The sequence below is a fragment of the Microtus oregoni genome, unplaced genomic scaffold (assembly GCF_018167655.1).
Source record: "Microtus oregoni isolate MIOR12 unplaced genomic scaffold, Mior012 000008F_ref0000371, whole genome shotgun sequence".
In the NCBI taxonomy this organism is placed as follows: Eukaryota; Metazoa; Chordata; class Mammalia; order Rodentia; family Cricetidae; genus Microtus; species Microtus oregoni.
Genome location: NW_024543067.1, coordinates 42,795,647 through 42,809,362, shown reverse-complemented (window position 1 = coordinate 42,809,362; position 13,716 = coordinate 42,795,647).

The window sequence follows — 13,716 nt, the reverse complement described above, 5'->3', positions numbered from 1 at the left end:
TGAATATATCAAATAGCACAAACCGTGGCTGTGTTTCCAGGATTTTTTTTTTAATTCCTCACCTGCTCTTGACTTAGGGAGAGATGATAACTGAGGATTTTCAGTGTCTTGGTGGAAATGATCATTTAGAATGGGAGAGAAAGTTGAACCATGAGAAACTCAGGGCTGGATGCTTCCCTCCCAGAACTCTTGGTGACGAAGACACAGAGCACAGATATATTCTCCTTCTGACCTTGTTCTTGATCTCATGTATTTGTTACTTTTTTGTTGGTGTGATATAAAGACCATGAACAAAGACAGCTTAGAGGAGAAAAGGGTTTATTTTAGGTCACAGTCCCAGAGGGGATACAGTTCATCATGGTAAGGAAGGCATGGGAGCAGGGACATGATGTCATCATGGTAAGGAAGGCATGGCAGCAGGGACATGATGTCATCATGGTAAGGAAGGCATGGCAGCAGGGACATGATGTCAGCCTGGTAAGGAAGGCATGGCACCAGGGACATGATGTCAGCCTGGTAAGGAAGGCATGGCAGCAGGGACATGATGTCATCATGGTAAGGAAGGCATGGCAGCAGGGACATGATGTCAGCCTGGTAAGGAAGGCATGGCAGCAGGGACATGATGTCATCATGGTAAGGAAGGCATGGCACCAGGGACATGATGTCAGCCTGGTAAGGAAGGCATGGCACCAGGGACATGATGTCAGCCTGGCAGCCAGGAAGCAGGATGATTGCATTTCATTTGTGCACAGGAAGCAGAGAGAAAGCACAGGAAGGGAAGACATGCTATAAACATCTCAAAGCCGGAATCCAGTGACATATTTCCTCTAGCAAACTTCCACCTTCTAAATGTCCCAGAAACTTCCCAAACAGCCCACCAATAGGTGATCAACTGTTCAAACACACAAGCCTATGGGGAATACTTTTCATTCAAGCTGCCACACCTCACTTCCAGCATGAATGATAACTCAGACAGTGGCACCTTCTAGGAGGCTGATAGGACCAGCTGGGCACTGGTGAAACAGTGGTGGTGGAATATGAGTTCTCTGGAGATCCCAACAAGCATGAGCCATTGGCCAGGGACTGTGGTGTTGGGAGGAGGCAGTGGGAATCCCTCACAAGGATGGGAGTTAAGGTTAAAGACCCATTGGTCTTCAATCATTATAAGATCTCTTGAGAACTAGTGATCTTAGAAGTTCTCACCAAAACAATGGAGCCTTGAGGGTTTTCAGAACCACAAATGCTAAGAATGTCCGCAGTTTAAGATCCGGGGAGGTTGTTCCTAAAGACTCCAATTGACCACAGCCTGGGCCCCGTATCTGGAGAGACGCTGCCAAAGCATGACTCATGGCAGTGCCACAGAAGCATCCCTGATGCCGATGGCAGTGCCAGAAAGTGTCCCTGATGCTGATGGTCTCATGTTTAAGGACTCACAGTTCATGCCCATCCCCTCAAGTGTCCACATGGGAGGTCTGGTGTTTCTGGCTTCCCAAGTTTTTCACATTCACGTGAAAGATACAGCAGTCCTGAACTTCAGGGCTTGGGGAACTTAGAAAAGGGATACTATTTATCCCAGTGAATTAATTTCAGCAGTAATGTGAGAAAATCAGCAAGGTTTTTGATTTATTTTTTTTTTACTAAGAGCTTCTGAGTTATTCTACATGTTACTCATACCAGGGATCATGTCCGGCTGTTTGGGAAATAAAGCTCAGTTGTACATGCCAGGCTCTGCTTGGTCTCAGACACGTGGCTATAAGCATGTTGCAAGGTTATGAACAAGAAGGGCAGGTCCAGCAGAGCAAAGCACTAGTTGTTTCTGTGATGGTAGACCTCTCCTTACTCCAGTCCAACAGGACCATTAATGCTAGTGCCAAGGCATGTGAAGAGAACAGCCTGAGACATATTCATGCCAGATAAGAATCATCCACAATAATAGAGTCTATAATAGCAGAAGCCTCGCACAGGTAATGAGATTGCACACATAAAAATCATGAAGGTGTATGCTTATTTGAAACTATAAAATCTAGCCTATTTAAATATGTTCTCCATCAAATGCTACAGTTTAAACAAGGAGCCTAACAGTCTTGACAAAGGAAAGTCAGTATCAGAATTAATTAAGCAACTTTGCTAGAGATATTTTTGTTTCTGTTCTTTTGTACAATGTTTAAACATTTATTAAAAATATTCACAACTCATAGGCTATATTATTGTGCATTCTTAACCAATGTGAGAGCTTTAAAAAGAATATAAATACAATAGTTCTCCTTAGGTAGGTCTTAAACCCAGATCGTATTAAATATTTAAAAGATTATATTTAAACAGTGCCTTTCCCCCATGATACAGTATGATATTTTCTGGCATTCTGCATTTTTATAGTACTTTCTGGGCTAAAGGTCTTACATAGTCCTCCCATTATGAAGTGGCAAAGGGAGAACTGCAATGTGAAGTTCACCAGAGTCACGACACTTTGCCACTTGTGAACCGTGATGACGTACACTCGTATTCTCTCTGCAAAGGTGTCTTAGCAGAATTGGGCTCCGCTGCCAGCAGGCAGGCTCCAGGCTTGTAGACATGAGTTCTTATTCTAAAACAACACCCGTCCCTTTGGACACACGTACTTGCTTTTGCCTGGCTGGTCCTCTGCATCCTGAGTTTGTTCCTCAAACTCCATGTATGAAGAGCTCCTTTTTCCCCACTCCAAAATGTGCCAGACATCACTGGGAGGTAAATCTGTCTTTCTCTGGAAAAAAATCCTTCTAAAGCACCAAGTGAAACTTGTGTGTTCAAAGTTTTAGTACTTAATTGAGGAAATTGTGACAAACTTGACTACCATTTTCAAGCCAAAAAATAAAAAAGTAAATAAAAAAGAAAAAAAGACAGCTTTATCTCTAATAAAGGAAAGATCTGTCATTTCAGGCATCTCTTAACTCTGAATATAACATCAGCTGCTTCAGTAGGTTTTGACCAATGGGCAGCTCAGTTCTCTTCAGCCATCTTTAAGTGGTTTCTCAGAAGGAGCGTGCATTTCTTTATGCTGTTTTCCTCTGATCCTTTTTCCCCTGCCCATCATAGGATATTTCCAAATAACAAAAAAAAGGAGCCTTATCACATCCAAACAAATGAACAAACACACAAAAAAATGAAAAAAAGAAAAAGAAAGATAGCAAATCTGTGACACACACACACACACACACACACACGCACACACGTTTGATACTAATGTACTAAGTGCTGCCTTCAACCTTGATTTTTTGTGGGAAATATTGCATAGCTTTTGTACACACCCCATCACCAACCTCCATATTCTACTCCCAAGTGAGGAGTACTTAGGACACAGAAGGTCTGGGATAGTGTGGCACTTACTAGGGTGATGGTCACTGTGGGAGGGCTGCACTGAAACTGCTTTCTTTATTACCTCAGCCCCTCAGAAACCATGTCCTGAAAGAGTACATAGAGCTGATTCCGTGAGCTGCTGGCTCACGGTTCATCCACAAGGCATCTCTAGCATTTGGACTGCAGGAGCTGTTTGAAGACAAATATGTTTTTTATTGAAACATCACTGCCCTCTAGCATGTTTATCCTATTCCACTTCATTTCGCGGGAGTGGCTTCCTGTACTGCTGCTGCTGCGTGTAAGAAGGTCTTTGAAAATAATTTGCTTTTTCTTTTCAATCTCCAAGGGCTAGCAGGCTGGCTGGGTCCAGCAAATGGGCAGAGCCGAGCCAGCATGGTGTGTGGCAGCAGCCCAGACTCTGCCAGATTTCTCTACAAAGATGAACAAATCATTCCCTAGCTCTCATTTTCAAATCCTATAGCCCGTGTTCCTTCCACGCCCAATAAATAGACTGAAAAGCGAGCACAGCGCTTGAATAAACCTTTCCTCCAACAGGTCTACAAAGAGGTGCTCTGTGCTGCTTATCATCAGGAAAAAGCAAACCAAAACTACAGTGAGATTTCTAATAATTTTCGTGAGGGTCATTGTAGTCACTGCAGAACCCCAAATCACAAACAAACCCACAGGAGATACGTGTCAGAGAGACCAGTGAGGAATAGGAACCTTTGCTGGCAGAAATGAATAATGGCTTAGCCTTTGTGGAAAAACAGTGTAGATATTTCCTGGGGAAAAAGAGAACTATCAGATGTTCTAGCAATTCTACTTTTGGTGTCTATCCAGACATTTGAAATAAGGATCTCAATGATATCTATGCTCCTCTGTTCACTGTGGCTCTATTCATGCTGGGATGTTAAAACAATCTAAATATCTATCAGTGATCAAACAAGTAAGGAAATGAGATGTATGTATATAGATGTATACCATATATCACACACACACACACACACACACACACACACACACGGTGCAATATTCTTTAGTCTTAGAAGGAAATCCTGCATTTTTAAGAACTACAGAGGAGCCAAATAAGACAGACACAGAAGGTCAGATAATGCATGAGCTCATTCATGAAGCACCTAAGATAATCCTGTATGGTGGTCTAAGGGTTTGGAGTAGGGAGAGATGGAATGTTCTTTTAGAACATATGAGGTCTTAGTTATGAAAGATGAGAATGATGTCTACATTTGCAGCATGATATTCCATAGTTAACAATACTTCATATCCTTAAAAATTTCCCCAGAGATTTCATGTTAAATGCTCTTACTACTATCACCACCATAACCATTACCACTACCATCACCACCACCACCACCACCACCACCACCACCACAACAACAACAACAATAAAACAAAAGAAAACAAGGTTCTCTGCTATTCTTTCATCAAGTGTTGCAAGAGATGCAGTATCTAACGAGGGCCTGTTTGCTAATGCCATCTTCTTGCTATACTGTGTCTGCATTTGATAACAAGGTGAGGAGCTTCTCTAAGTCCCTTTTAAGGACTGTCCATCATGACTAAATCATTTCTTGTGCTGGTTGACATTTGTCAACTTGACACAATCTAGACATAATTGGGAAGAGGAAATTGTCATTGACAAAATACCTCCTGTAGGTAAGTTGTGGGATATTCCTTGATTCATAAGTGATGGGAGAGTCCAGACCACTGTGGGTGGTACCACCTCTGGACAGAGGGTCTGGATGCTATAAGAAAGCTTGATGAGCAAGCCATGGAGAGCAAGTTAGTAAACAGCAATCCTCCATGGCTCCTGCTTTAGTTTCTGCCATGAGTTACCTTCATGCTTGACTACAACTGTAAGGTGAAATACTCAATCCCAAGTTGCTTTTGGTCATGATGTTTATGACAGCTCAGACTCCTCACAAAGACCCCACCTCCTAACACGTATCAGATGGCTAGGGTTACAGCCTGTGCCTATAGGGTTGGATATTAGGGACCTTTAAGTGTCAGCCTCAGTGTCCCCTCAGGGTCTAGAAGAAGAATTACAGCAAGCTCGGAACTTAGATCTGAGGGTAAAATGAACTCTTCGTAATGTACTTTTCTGCATCAGTTTCTTTATCTTCTACCACTGTTTTTCTCCTCCTGTTCTGTAAAGTTTCCAGTTTATATACACAAGCCACACAAAGGCAATTCTCTGAGCTTGGACGGCCTTTTATCTTTGAAGGTCCCAACTGTGATCTATATGAAAGACTCCTTTCCTGACTGCATGTCCTGCCAAACGGAAGATAGTTGCAGGGAGGCGGCTTCTAATGTATCTCAGGGAATGAAGCAGAGATTAGACTGTAGGAATCAAGGTTATTGATCGTGTGACTAAATTTCCCACGGGAGGTTCCACAGAGTGGGGCAATGACCCAATATACAAATACATGGGACAAAGTTGTGCCTAATAATCCATACTCTGCTGAATCTTGCACCAAGGGAGAGTGCTTATGGCTTCCCAAGAGATCCACTTTGAGAATGAGAATGAGTTGATATGCAAAAGGTGGTAGGCCCAGCGCCTTGCAAACTGGGTTTGCCTCCATCAGAATGCATTCATTCTGGTGGGTCAGCCTTCTGCCTGACCAGCTGCAGATTCCTGTGGACCGCAGCAGCTGGACCTGTAAAATTTCAGGCCACAGTACCTAGTAATCAGTGTGTGTCCTCTCATAGCATGACATCTTGGGGTTGTGCATGCTGCAGGCCCCACTGTTTCTCAGGAGATAGCTCTGCTTGGCTTCTAAAGTTACTTTCTATGGCTTTACCTCATTTTGAACATCTGGAACTCTTCCCCTGCTCATTTTAAGCAATCCACTGTTTTTTATTTAGGATTTTTAAGCCCTCCTTCCTTCCTGCCTCTTCTAGAAGTAATAAAGAGATAGAGCTTCCAATCATCTTTCTTGCACAGTATCTGTCTTTGTTAGAGATTCCATTGCTGTGAAGAGACACCATGAGCATGGCAACTCTTATTGGGGTGGTTTACGTTTTTAGAGGTTTAGTCCACTGTCATCATGGTGCAACATGATGGCATGCAGAAAGACATGGTGCTGGAGAAGGAGCTGAGAGTCCTATATGATCACTTGCAGGGAAAAGGAAGTGTGCTGAGACACTAGGAGACATCTTAAGCATATATGAGACGTCAAAGCCTGTCTCTACAGTGACACACTTCCTCCAACACACCTACTCCAACAAGGCCACACCTCCTAATAGTGCTGCTTGCTTTGTGGATCATTTTCTTTCAAACCCCCACAGTAGCTCAACATCCTTTAACATCGCATATCAACTCATCCTCAGATGTCTGTGACATGGGCCTCTCTAGCTATGGACATTTACCCATCTAGAGTGCAATCTGTTTATTTTAATTGTATGTTTAATTTTTCTTCCAACCATGTACTTAGATCATAAACCCTTATACCAAATATGTGTCTCCATTGCAACACTTCTAAATTATCAGTGTTTTATATTTTCTAATCTTCATATGCATGCATACAGATTTCGTTCCTACACTGTGAAAGCGCCATTTCTCCCATCTAACAGACCAAAGAACTCAGACAAAAGACTTAGGTGGTCAAAGGAAGAAGATAGAAGGATGGGTTTACAGCTCAGATTCCCAAAATTAGAGAGAGAGAGAGAGAGAGAGAGAGAGAGAGAGAGAGAGAGAGAGAAGAATCTATTTTAGCTTTTTTATTATGGATCAGGCTAGGCATGTCCTACCCTATTCCACCGCTGAAGATATGGCATCCCCTGTTGCCATGGGGATCCATAACTAAGGGGCTCCTCGGGGTACTTTACTCCTTTTGACTATACACTGATAGACCTCAATATACTCTCTTCTGCGAGTAATACCTACAGCTTTCTGCCTATAAGAATATGACCAGGGTTTTGAGTCGGATTACATGGAAGCTCTTCTTGTAAACACCAAAGCATTTACTATCTGGCAGTGGAGAAATGTATCCTTAAGTGGCTTTGTTATTGGAGGAACCACATTGTAGAGCCAATTGTTGCTGATCAAATGCCTTACCTACCACATAACTGAATACTCACTTCACTTATTCTTCCACGTTTTCCTTCTTTTGTAGATCACACTGCTTGGTTCCTGTATTAAAGATGTTGTTATGAGCAAGAAGAACATTTGCTCACCCTGTGGAGTTTCTCCCTTTTTGGGTGATCTGAATTATGGTGTTGTCTCTGTATGGTGTTGAAGGGCACTGGGTTTGCTAGTCATGAAGGTGATCCAAACACATTACTGCCTGCCTCGCCCAGGACATAGGGCCTCCAGGGGAGGTTTTGAGTTCCACCTGCAACTGATATCTTTGGGGGTTGTTTTAACATTTGTGGTACTGTTAATAGGATATCCAGGCTCCCACAGCCTTTTGACTGCTCCTCAAGAGAAAGATGAGCTGTAGATTGGAGACATATAATGATGGGGCGATAAAGAGTGGGAATGACCTGTCACGTAGAGCCCTGCCACATGCTAAATAGGTAGCCAAGTCCTTAGTAAAGGCTAGAACACAGCCAGTGCTCAAAAATCCATGTTAATATTGTTCAAAAACAAGCTTTTGTAATGACATATTTTTTTGAACCTCAAGTCTGTGTTATGGTTTGTTCCTGCTTTTGTGCACTTTATGGTTTGGAGAAATTTATGATGACATATGTTTGACTATATGACCACACGGTGCAGTTTCATTGTCTTATGGCCCCTGGCAGCAATTGAGAATTTTACTGTCTCATATTTTTGCCTTTTCTAGAATGTCAAAGAATTGGAGTCAGACCTCGCGTTCCCTTTCAGACTGGCTTCTCTCCCTTAGTCTTGTGCGTGTAGGTTTCCTCCAGGGCATTTCCTGGTTGGTTGTGGAATTGCCTCTTCTATTTAATGCTATCCATTGTCTCCATACTCCGCAGTTTATTTACTCTTTTACTCTCTGGTTGAAGAAACAAAGCAGCTGTAAGCATGCACGAATTTCTTGTGGAGAAGCAAGCTTTCAGCTCCTCTGGGTAGATACCAAGAAGTGATGACAGTCTTCTCCTGTGACACAGTTTTCTCTTATTGATCTCTTTACAGAACAAAGAAGATTTTCAAACTTATTTAAAAAAAAAACAATTGACCTATTAACTCATAACTATCCTCTGCTACTTCGATCAGTGCTATTGATCCAGAAACCCACTTGTTTATTAATTCAGCTGATATTTATTTATAAGGCTTCTCATAAGATACTGAACATGGAATCAGGGATAACAAGACACAACAGCTGCCATCTCTGCCTCCATATGTGTCCAGAACACAGATAAGGCAACAGAAGAATGACACGTAATGCCAACCCCACAGAGACACACACAGGTATAGATGGGTGTTTACAATATGGAAATTAGTTCTACATGGTGGGATTGCTTCAGGGGAAAGGGTGCACTAAAAGGGGGCAAAGTGAGAAATGACTCTCTCAATGCTCCCTCCAGTCCCTCTAATTCCATCCTTCTGAGCGGTCAAGCACTGGTAGTTATGTGTAATGAAGACTAGCAGAGAGCCTGAATTCATACAAGAACAGTGATGAAGGAAAACAAACTGAAATAGAAAGAGAAGCATTTTGCATATAGAATCAATAGGAGATAATGACTAAGAAGGCACAGTGGTAATATTAATAAGCATGGAAGCATTTTTGGAGAAAGCCTTGGATATACGTGTATCTGTGTGTGGACATCCAGACTCACACCTGGACACCTGAACTTCTATTTTTATCATCATTCCTTGCACCAAGGATCAATTGTGATTACGTGAGTCTTGATGGGGTGTCAGGAAGGTAACATTCTGGAAGTTGGCGTGATGCTTTCCAACAAGCCAGCCATGCTGGTCTCTGTGAGCTGCTGGAACAAACTCTGCATTCCATGAGTAATTTTCCTCTCTGGCTTCTCTCAGGCACTCCCCATATTTCCCCACCTCCTTCCTTCTGAGGGAACAGCAGGCTGAGTCAAGTGTTCCTGTCCCTTGGCACTTCCAGGAAACTGGCTTCTCTTTTCTTTGCTTCTCCCAGAAAGGAGCCTGCTGATTGCATGGTCTGACTGGGCTTAGTCTCCACTCACAGCTCCATTCAGAGCTGACTTGTGACTCCTCTCCACAAAGGTGCTGATTATTCAACGGAGTCTTCAAAACTCGACACTTAGAGGAAGCTTCAAATGCAAAATTGTTTACAGGTTCAACCTTTCTTAAATCTGAACTCTGAATATAAGAAATACATTTACATAAATCCATGGGAGTTGAAAGGAAAGCATAGGTTTCATTAATACTGCAGCTTCCTGTCCGATACCAGTGTGCTGGAGCATCTGGAGGTCAGACAATGGAGCCTGGTAGAGCCTGGGGCCCCATTCTTACCTTGGGCTCACCCATGCTGGGTTGAGCACACAACTCTCTGGATAACATCGCTGCATTTACTTCTCACAAGCTCCCAGCACTCAAGCTGTTCCCCCTACTTGGTATCACTACCTAGTATTCACGCCTACATACACCATTGTAAAGAGAGCCCAGGATCATGATTAGATAAAGGTGCAGAGTCCTTGTTTCTCCATGGCTCATGAAGAAACAGAGTCACTGCCACATGGTTTTGAATGACCCTTCACTGACACTGGTAGTGACACGGGGACCACTATAGATGGAGATAGAGGGGAGGGCTGAGTGGAAAGTAGAAATTGTCCCCAGAACACCCTTCTCAGATAATTGATTCCTAGTTCAGAGAGGGCACTGTGGCATAGCTCTCCCATATACCATGATTGTAGCCAGTCCATCTAGGGGCTTAGGGTAGGTGATGTCAAATGGCATCTGACTTATATGGCAGTCTTAAGTGTACTTAAGACAAATTGTCATTTCTGTCCCTCCAATCCTGATTTTCTATGATTGAATCAATCCCTGCTGTTATAGATCATGTTCCAGAACTGTGGCTGCCTTCACTGCACCCTACTTTTTGGGAAAGTTTCCCCTTTGTCCTAAAAGCCTCCTCCGAAGAGTCCCAGAACTCCCTCCAGAACTTCCTGCAGGAGGATCTGGCTGTGTAACCTCCCTCTTTCCTAAGGACTGGAGATATCATGACAATCACATTACCCAGATCAATTATGAAGCTCACATGAGGTGATGGGCACGGAAGCTGAAACTGAGAGGCCTGGACAATTATCGCTGCCAAAGTAATAACAGTGTGAGCTTTTTGGTAGAATCAGTGTATGTCTGTCATTTCTCCTGTGGTTACCTTTGGTCACCACCATTCCTTGGTTGCAAAACAAAGCAGCCCAGGCTCATTTGTGGCATCAGAGCAGATATACCAATTTGGGTAGAAAAATAAAAGTGTTCCCCAGATGTCTTCTAGAATCATGGCCCCACGCATGGACATGGTCAAGCAGCTATTAGAAAACCACTGTAGGCATGGGGAGGCTCTTGTTCTTCAGGCAGATCCCCAACTGTATGGTCTAAAAACAACTGTCTTAGAGTATTCTCTCTGTAGTCAACTGGAGAAGAGGCTGTGTCATGGAAAAGTGGTCAATAGAAGTTCTCTGGGCTGAGTGTGGGCTCTTAACCCAATTTCTCCAGTGTTCTTGCAGCCTACTGGTCCTTAAATGACAGAATGGCAGGAGGGCTCTTCCTTCTAAGAGTCTACTTTTCTAGTTGCTCTCTGCTGCAGGGTCCTCAAATTCACATAGCTAATTCAAAGATGAGGCTTTCAGAGCCTCCTTCCACTTCTACTTTGAATACTTGGTCCTTGCTATGTATCCTGTTAGTGTTTCCATTGTGGTACTGTCATTTTCTGGCCGTGTGAAGAGGGAAACCTGTCACTTGAGGGTATGGTGATATGTGTCTCTTTCTCAAACTATTCTGATCCCTGCAAGGACAAGAAGCCTTTTCCTCTTGCTCCTCCCAGTGTCTCCTGAGAGCCGTATTGAATGAAGGAGTCAGCCTTTCCAGGTCCCTAAGGGCACCGGCTTGTCTGTGCGGTGCTGAGCAGGGCTTCATCCTAGTTTCATGTGTGTTATCCACATCTCCCTAAAACATTCAACCTGCACTCCCAGATGCAGGCATGTGACTGAACATCACACTCTTTTACCCCTGCCCCATTCTTAGCATGACATGGCACATGTGAGGTGCCCTGTAAGTGTGACTCAGTGATTTACACACTTCTCTCCTCATGGAAGGAAGAAACGCAAAGACTGCAAATGACCATTATGAGGTTAGTGACTAGACTAGACACCCACCCTGGTCTTCTGATGATGACTCTCCCAGAAGAGAATGCAAGAAGAGAAATAACCATTTGAGGGTGTGGTAAAAGTTCTCATCTATCTTAGTCATTAGAAGATATGGTCTTTCCAACATGGGTTCTGATGTCTCTTCATTCTAGCTACCATGCTATGGTACTTAGTCTAATCACTAAGTCAAAATCAGAACTTCTTGGCAGATGTGAAATGTTGTTTATTGTTCTGATGTGATCACAAATGAGCTGAGCTATTGACTCCTCTCTTCTACAGAGTGGGGCTTGGGACCAACATGAGCCCCCATGGGGGCCATGGTAGTCAGGAAGTGCCAGGAATATTGATCTTAGCATGCCTTGATGAATAAGCAATGCCACCACAGTCCAAGAATGTATGGTGTGAAATAGGATGTGTAGGGCAACACCTACAGACCCTCATTTACACCAAGACTGTATGTCTGCAAACATGTGCATACACACACACACACACACACACACACACACACACACACATGCGCTTGCACGCACGCACACCATCTACTCCTCCAAACAGCTCCAGCCTCCAAAACAACATTGCTATGGAGATCATATCAAATTTCCTGTTGTCTCTATCAGGGCTCAGGCTATGAGATATCCACTCTAGCTTTCTTAGCAAAAACTCTGTCTTTAATGTCTACTATCTGTTTATCACTTCTTACGACCCAGTCACATATCCCACAGGGTTACAGAACCAAAGATGTTCTAATGTTCTAGTGTAAGACCTCTAGGAGCTCAGATTCCAGCTTTTTTCCTCTTAGTTCTGTGCCCTGAAGTAGATCATTTATCTTTATTACTCCCTCTTAAAATGAAAATTGAATAGAATCATGTATGGTATTCATATAAAGCAGTGATTCTCAACCTTCCTAATGCTGAGACCTTTAATATAGTCCCTCAGGTTGTGTTGAGCCCCAACTGTAAAATTATTTCATTGATACTTTATAGTTTTGCCTCTGTTGTGAATCATAATATAAATATATGATATGCAGAATATCTGATATGTGATCTCAAGGGGTCATGGCCCATAGATTGAGAGCCATTGACTATAAAGCATAGCTCTCACTCCAAAAGGAATGAATAATTTATGCTGAGCAACATATTAATGACTATGTCCTGGAAATACAGATTTAGGCTTTCCTACCTTGTTTCACTAAATGGTGGTTACATAAACTCTTAATAGTTACAGAACAAAAGAAAACCACAAATCAATAGATTCATCGAATACATTGCTGAGGATACTGGTGATTTTGCTCCAGTAAACTGCCATTTAATGCTATTCTTAGCTTCTGGATTGGTATGCCTAATGGTTTGCTAAGTTAGTAAATTCCAAAGCTTTTGCCTAATAGTGGAAAGGATGTCACATCAGACAGATGCAAGCAATAAGTGGTGCTAAGGAGACTCTGAAGACCTCCTGAGATCACTGGCCTCTGCAACTTTAACCTTCCAAGTTCCCACAGTCATGAGGTTCAAACCAGCTAATCAACCTGGAGAGTCCTCTTCATAGCTCTGGTTTTTTGAAACAATTTTATTTCCTAATGGAAACGTTTAGCCAAGGGCAGATTGGTCATTCAATATGTAGTCAGTATGGTTATCATGACCATTGTTATGATCTGTGTCCAGAATTTGTCACACTTTACCTTCTTCTCATTTAGAAAACATATCTGAACTCCCTTGAGATTTTCTATGTTCAGGATACTGCCCAGTGTCTCAGCAGACTTCCGGTTGCCTGTAAGATGTAGGACTCACAGCTACTTCTCCAGTACCATGTCTGCCTGCATGCCACCATGCTTCCCACCACGATGATAATGAGTTGAACGTCTGAAACTGTAAGTGAATCACCACAATTAAATGTTTTTATTTATAAGAATTGCCATGGTTATGGTGTCTCTTCACAGCAATAAAAACCCTAACTGAGATAACTTGTTATGATTTTTACTAGCTATAATTTTAAGATTAAAGTTATTGGCCAAAATATTTGTTGATTAAAAAAAGTAAGAATGGAGCATGGGATGCTTCATGGGAGTAAATCCAATGCATTATATACATGTATGAAATTATCAAAAGCGCTTAATAAAGT